Below are 7500 nucleotides of genomic sequence, written 5' to 3'. Positions count from 1 at the left end.
GTGCCAGCCTGACCTTTAGCGGCGGGGTAGACCTGGTGTCTTGGCCGGGCCCCGCCCGGCCGGGTGCTAGGCGCCGGGGTAGACCTGGTTGCTTCGCCTGGCCCCGCCCAGCTTAACGCTTACCGCCGGGGTAGACCTGTTAACTTCGCCCGGCTCCGCCCGGCCGGGCGCTTAGCGCCGGGCGACGCCGGTTGGCTTCGCCCGGCCCCGCCCGGCCCAATGCTTAGCGCCGGAGGATGCCTCTTGGCTTCGCCGGGCCCCGCCCGGCCGGGCGCTTAGCGCCGGGGGACGCCCCTTGGCTTCACCCGGCCCCGCCCGGCCGGGCGCTTAGCGCCGGGCCACGCCGGTTGGCTTCGCCCGGCTCCGCCCGGCCTAACGCTTAGCGCCGGGGGACGCCCCTTGGCTTCACCCGGCCCCGCCCGGCCGGGCGCTCAGCGCCGGGCCACGCCGGTTGGCTTCGCCCGGCCCCGCTCGGCCTAACGCTTAGCGCCGGGGTAGACCTGGTTGCTTCGCCCGGCCCCGCCCGGCTGGGCGCTTAGCGCCGGGGGACGCCCCTTGGCTTCACCCGGCCCCGCCCGGCCGGGCGCTCAGCGCCGGGCCACGCCGGTTGGCTTCGCCCGGCCCCGCTCGGCCTAACGCTTAGCGCCGGGGTGGACCTGGTTGCTTCGCCCGGCCCCGCCCGGCTGGGCGCTCAGCGCCGGGGGACGCCCCTTGGCTTCACCCGGCCCCGCCCGGCCTAACGCTTAGCGCCGGGGGACGCCCCTTGGCTTCACCCGGCCCCGCCCGGCCGGGCGCGCAGCGCCGGGCCACGCCGGTTGGCTTCGCCCGGCCCCGCCCGGCCTAACGCTTAGCGCCGGGGTAGACCTGGTTGCTTCGCCCGGCCCCGCCCGGCTGGGCGCTCAGCGCCGGGGGACGCCCCTTGGCTTCACCCGGCCCCGCCCGGCCTAACGCTTAGCGCCGGGGGACGCCCCTTGGCTTCACCCGGCCCCGCCCGGCCGGGCGCGCAGCGCCGGGCCACGCTGGTTGGCTTCGCCCGGCCCCGCTCGGCCTAACGCTTAGCGCCGGGGTAGACCTGGTTGCTTCGCCCGGTTCCGCCCGGCTGGGCGCTTAGCGCCGGCGGACACCTGTTGGCTTCTCCGGCTCCGCCCAGCCGGGTGCTTAACGCCGGCCGACGCTTGTTGGCTTTGCCAGGCCCCGCCCGGCCGGGCGCTTAGCGCCGGGCCACGCCTCTTGGCTTCGCCATGCCCCGCCCGGCTGGGCGCTTAGCACCGGGCGACGCCTGTTGGCTTCCCCCGTCCGGCCCTATGGGTTTGCCGTGTAGCTCTGGGCAGACCTCCTTCTCCAGGCCCCGCTTGGAACCCTAGTCACATGAGCGGCCCGTAGATTTGTTTCCTTTGTAGATTTCTCCTCCTGGAGCTCGGGGCCTGCCCCCTGCCCACCTCCCCTCCCCCCCACCCCCCCAATGTGGGTGGACCCGGCCTCCCCTCCTGGTGCTGGGGAGACCAGGTCTCGTCGATCGGACCCGCAGCCCCGGGACCCAGTCCAGGCCCGCGAGCACGTCTTGGGCGGCCAGCCCGCACGTCTGGCAGCCCCGCACGCACCCGCCACACACGGCAGCTCGCACGCGCTGGTCCCCCCCTCCCCCCCCCCCGCCCCGAAAGCTGGGACGTGAAGGCGAGTGACTTTCGGTCCCAGACGGCGGCGTCCCTTCTGGCTCCATGCCTGAGCGGCCGTCAGCGTCACCCCCTGCCGCGCGCTTCCCCAGCTCCAGCCCGCCCTGTCGCCACCCTGCCTGCAGCCCGCTCCCCATGCCACTGCCGGAGAGGGAAGGAGGGACTCTTTAGGAGCCGGCGGCGTTCCCGCCGCCTCCGTGCCAAAACGGCCAGCAGCATCCGCTCTCTAAGCCCGGCTCCCGGCCCTCGAAAGCCTGCCGTGCCCTTGCCCCACCTCCCACCTTGATTTCTGCATCTCTCACTCCCTCATCCGCCCGCCTCGCTTCCGTCCTGCCGCAGGCTTGACCGGGGCTGGGGGTAGGCAGGAAGGAACGCCATCGAACCGAGAGGCTCAGAGCGACCTGAACAGGATGCTTCTTCAAAAAGAGACAGTGCCAAGCATCCCGCCACCACCTCCAGACTGTCGCTGGCCCTACTTCTGCACCAGGCTCTCGGCCTGCTCGCCGAACACCCTGGCTGCCTCGGCACCCAAGTCCTCGCCCCCCTGCTGCTGCCGTCGCCGCCGTCCGAACTGGCTGATGGGACCCTGGGCAGGGGCGAGAAAAGTCTGAGGGTGGCGCCAGGGAGGCAGATGGTGGAGAGCAGGAGTGCCCCCAACCCTCGAGAGACAGGGCGACGGGAGGGAGGGGGACGGAGCGCATCTGCGGCAAGTGTGCGCGTCCATGCGCAGGCGTGCCTATGTCTGTGTGTGTCTGTCTGTGTCGATGAGTGTGCAGCTGTGGCCGTCCGCGGCAAAAAGAGAGGGGGGCGGCGGGGCTGTGAGTGGGTCTGAGAGTCCCTGTGTCTGCCTATCTCTCCGTGTGAACATGGGCCGGGGGCCGCCCGCTCCCTGCCAGCATCGGGCGCCTCGGCGCGGCGCCCCCGCGGCCCGCCGGAGCGGCGGCGGGGGCCGGGGACCTCGGCGGACCCTGAAAGAACCGGCCCGAAGGCGGCCGCCCGGCCCCGGCCCCGGCCCCGGCCCCGGCCGCCGGCCCCGGCCCCGGCCCCGGCCCCGGCCGCCGGCCCCGGCCCCGGCCCGGGCCCCCGCCCCGGCCCTCGCCGGCGGGCGGGGCTCGTCCCGCCGGGGCTCGCCCGCTGCCTGCCGGCCTCGGGCACCGGGGCGCGGCGCCCCCGCGGCCCCCCGAAGCGGCGGCGGGAGACGGGGACCTCGGCGGACCCCGAAAGAACCGGCCCGAAGGCGGCCGCCCGGTCCCCCCGGCCTCGGCCCCGGCCCCTCCTGGTGGGCGGGGCCAGTCGCGCCGGCGGCCATCGGCTTCGTTCCCTGTTCCTATGCACCTGCTTCCCCTCCCCGCTGTCTCCCTAGAGGTGCTCTGCTCTGGTGGGGCTGGGCGTGGTGCCCGGGGTGGGGTGGGGAGGGGCGTCCGTTTTGGTGCGTCAATGTGTGTGGGCTGGCCGAGCTAAGGGCACACGATCCTCCCGAGCGTGGCCGGCTGTGGTGTGGGCGCCCAAGAAAACGGAGTAAAATTCGCAAAGAATTTTTTTTTTCCCCAGGAAACTTCCTTGTTCCTAGCAGAAGAAAGATGTACTCGTTCAAAAATTAAAGGTTGAGTTTTGTCGAAAATACGTATTGGTCTTGAAACCGGGTTCTCAGGCGGGACAGGGCTGCTAGAGCCATACGGTTCCGGGGCGTTCCGGGGCTGTGGGGTTCCCCCGGCTCAGGGATGGCAGGAGGATGCCTTGTCTCCGGGGTCGGCTGCGGCCACCAGCGGTTGCCGGAGCCGTCAGCGTACTGTCCCGGCAGCGTCCGGCCAGAGGGCGAACAGGTCTACCCGGATCCGGGCTCGGCCGCGGCCGCCGGCCGTGCCACGAAACCGCCCGCGTGGCTCCCCTGGCGGCGCCCGGTCTCGGCGTGAACAGGTCTACCCGGCCCGGGGACGGCTCCGGGCGGACAGGTCTACCCGGATCCGGGCCCGGCCGCGGCCGCCGCCCGGCCCTCGCCGGCGGGCGGGGCTCGTCCCGCCGGGGCTCGCCCGCTGCCTGCCGGCCTCGGGCACCTGGGCGCGGCGCCCCCGCGGCCCCCCGAAGTGGCGGCGGGAGACGGGGACCTCGGCGGACCCCGAAAGAACCGGCCCGAAGGCGGCCGCCCGGTCCCCCCGGCCTCGGCCCCGGCCCCTCCTGGTGGGCGGGGCCAGTCGCGCCGGCGGCCATCGGCTTCGTTCCCTGTTCCTATGCACCTGCTTCCCCTCCCCGCTGTCTCCCTAGAGGTGCTCTGCTCTGGTGGGGCTGGGCGTGGTGCCCGGGGTGGGGTGGGGAGGGGCGTCCGTTTTGGTGCGTCAATGTGTGTGGGCTGGCCGAGCTAAGGGCACACGATCCTCCCGAGCGTGGCCGGCTGTGGTGTGGGCGCCCAAGAAAACGGAGTAAAATTCGCAAAGAATTTTTTTTTTCCCCAGGAAACTTCCTTGTTCCTAGCAGAAGAAAGATGTACTCGTTCAAAAATTAAAGGTTGAGTTTTGTCGAAAATACGTATTGGTCTTGAAACCGGGTTCTCAGGCGGGACAGGGCTGCTAGAGCCATACGGTTCCGGGGCGTTCCGGGGCTGTGGGGTTCCCCCGGCTCAGGGATGGCAGGAGGATGCCTTGTCTCCGGGGTCGGCTGCGGCCACCAGCGGTTGCCGGAGCCGTCAGCGTACTGTCCCGGCAGCGTCCGGCCAGAGGGCGAACAGGTCTACCCGGATCCGGGCTCGGCCGCGGCCGCCGGCCGTGCCACGAAACCGCCCGCGTGGCTCCCCTGGCGGCGCCCGGTCTCGGCGTGAACAGGTCTACCCGGCCCGGGGACGGCTCCGGGCGGACAGGTCTACCCGGATCCGGGCCCGGCCCCGGCCGCCGCCCGGCCCTCGCCGGCGGGCGGGGCTCGTCCCGCCGGGGCTCGCCCGCTGCCTGCCGGCCTCGGGCACCTGGGCGCGGCGCCCCCGCGGCCCCCCGAAGCGGCGGCGGGAGACGGGGACCTCGGCGGACCCCGAAAGAACCGGCCCGAAGGCGGCCGCCCGGTCCCCCCGGCCTCGGCCCCGGCCCCTCCTGGTGGGCGGGGCCAGTCGCGCCGGCGGCCATCGGCTTCGTTCCCTGTTCCTATGCACCTGCTTCCCCTCCCCGCTGTCTCCCTAGAGGTGCTCTGCTCTGGTGGGGCTGGGCGTGGTGCCCGGGGTGGGGTGGGGAGGGGCGTCCGTTTTGGTGCGTCAATGTGTGTGGGCTGGCCGAGCTAAGGGCACACGATCCTCCCGAGCGTGGCCGGCTGTGGTGTGGGCGCCCAAGAAAACGGAGTAAAATTCGCAAAGAATTTTTTTTTTCCCCAGGAAACTTCCTTGTTCCTAGCAGAAGAAAGATGTACTCGTTCAAAAATTAAAGGTTGAGTTTTGTCGAAAATACGTATTGGTCTTGAAACCGGGTTCTCAGGCGGGACAGGGCTGCTAGAGCCATACGGTTCCGGGGCGTTCCGGGGCTGTGGGGTTCCCCCGGCTCAGGGATGGCAGGAGGATGCCTTGTCTCCGGGGTCGGCTGCGGCCACCAGCGGTTGCCGGAGCCGTCAGCGTACTGTCCCGGCAGCGTCCGGCCAGAGGGCGAACAGGTCTACCCGGATCCGGGCTCGGCCGCGGCCGCCGGCCGTGCCACGAAACTGCCCGCGTGGCTCCCCTGGCGGCGCCCGGTCTCGGCGTGAACAGGTCTACCCGGCCCGGGGAAGGCTCCGGGCGGACAGGTCTACCCGGATCCGGGCCCGGCCGCGGCCGCCGGCCGCGCCCCGAAACCGTCGGCGTGGCGCCGCGGTGGTGCCCGGTCGCGGGGCGAACAGGTCTACCCAGCTCCGGCGGGACTTAGGCAAATTTCGGCAGGGGCCGGGTAGACCTGTTGCCCCACCCGTCCTGGAAGTTCACCAAGGGGTCGCTGTTTCTGGCTGCCTCCAGTTGCGTCATGGTAGGAGGCGGCGTGCGCCAGCGCACCGCCCCGGTCAAGTACGATTGGTTCTCTTGGAGGCGTCCGGGGCCTTGGACTCGTCTGTCCGTATTATGGGAGCGGGTGATGGGCCGTGTCCCCGCAGGCTGGCGGTGCCTGTGTCGAAGGTCGAGAGCGGCGGCCGCGCGCGCGGTTGCCAGAACGAAGAGTGTCGAATAAGCGGGATATGAGTCGCGTGGCTTTTATCCTGGTTTCACAGCCCCAGTTGATGGGAAAGGCCGAAAAAGAGAGAGACTGTGTGAGCCGCTTGTCGGCCTAGGTGGGGTGGCGAGAGACCCGTGAGTGTATCCTCCCTCCGACCCTGGCGGCTGCCGACTCCGTGCAGGGGGGCCGCAGGGGAAAGTCCGGTGGTGGCCGAGGCGGCGGCGCCTCGTTCCTTTTCTGCCCGGCCTTAAGCCGGTGCCCGCTCGGCGGGCTCGGTTTTCGGCTGTCAGTCTGGTGCGGTGGCTGGCAGCCGGTGGGGTGGACGCGGCCGGGGCGCGCTCTGTTTCGCGGAGCCCCGACGGGGCTTTTCCCGGCCCTTCCCTGAGAGCTCCGAGGATGGGCCCAGTTGGCCGAGGTGGCGGCGCCCCGTTCCCGGCTCCCGACCTGTGCTTGGTGTGTCGGCGGTGCCACGGGGACGCTCCGGTGGGGCGTGCGGCCTTGCCTCCGGCCTCGCCCGGTTGGCCGAGGGGCTCGGTGACGGGAGTCGCCCGATGTTGTGGCGGGGCGGCGGCGCCTCGCCCCCCCCCCCGCTGTGTGTTGAAGTCGTCCCCCTTCCTCGGCCCTAAGCTGGGGAACCCGCGTAGCGGGCGGGAAGGTCTCAGGGGCGGCGGCCGGCCTGCGGTGGCCGGCTGCCGAGAGCGGACCGGAAGCCCGACAAGAGAGAGCCCTGTGAGAATGCTTGCCGGCGAGGCGGCGGCGCCTCGCCCTTCCTTGTTTTCGGCCGGCATCGACTGAGCCGCGACGCTGGGGCGGCCCGTGGTGTCGGGCCTGTCCCGGCTGCCGTGGTTGCCGGTGGGCTGGGTTGCGAGAAGGTCCGCTGTTTCAGGCGTGTGTGCCGGCTTGTGCGGTTGCACTGGGGGGGTGCCTGCCCCGGCCTTACGCTGTTTGTTTTTTTTTTTTTTCTCGCGGCCTTAAGCCGCCGCGGCACGACGGAGAAGCGCGGCACAAAGGCGCGCGGGCCACGAACGCCGAAAGGGAGAGAGACGAGAAGGAGGCGTTCTTTGAGAGGTCGTTGGGATTAAAGGGGGGGGGAGTGAGAGGCGCGCGCCTCGCCCCCCAGGCCCGCGGCCCCCGTGGGTAGCACGGGGTTATGTGACGCGCGCTGTCGTGCCTTTTTTTTTTCCCCTCCGCTGTTTGCCGTTCCCCCTGGCTTTTCCGGAGGGAAAGCCGATCGCCGCGAGGCGGGCGAAAGCCGGTGGCCCGTGGGCATGGTCGGTGGCGCTTTCTCGCACGCTCGGAAGGGTTCCGTGGGGCCGGGAGCGTGGCCTGCCGTGGCCTCCTCCCGCCGTGGTCCCGTCCCGATGTTGTCTCGCTAATAAAAGGGAATCGTTGTCCGCAGCCGGGGTTGGGTGGCGGCACCTCCCCGCGCTTTCTCCGCTGTGACCGATGCGAAAGCTCTGCTGCAAAGTGGCGCTCGGGTGCGTCGGGGAGGCTCGGCGGCGCCAAGCCGTGGGGAGGGCCTCTCGGGGACGTGTCCCGCACGCGGAAAAGCAGCCCTGCTGCGTCCGTCTGCCCGCTGCCCGCCTGGAAGCGTGGTGTGGTGCGCGCTTTGGGCTGCCGATGTCCCAGGACCGAGGCCGCGGGGCCTTCTTTCGCTCCTCTTTTCTCGGCTGATCGAT

Source organism: Aphelocoma coerulescens, unplaced genomic scaffold (genome assembly GCF_041296385.1).
Source record: "Aphelocoma coerulescens isolate FSJ_1873_10779 unplaced genomic scaffold, UR_Acoe_1.0 HiC_scaffold_146, whole genome shotgun sequence".
In the NCBI taxonomy this organism is placed as follows: Eukaryota; Metazoa; Chordata; class Aves; order Passeriformes; family Corvidae; genus Aphelocoma; species Aphelocoma coerulescens.
The sequence above is the reverse complement of the archived record's forward strand: the minus strand, read 5'-3'. Positions refer to the sequence as shown.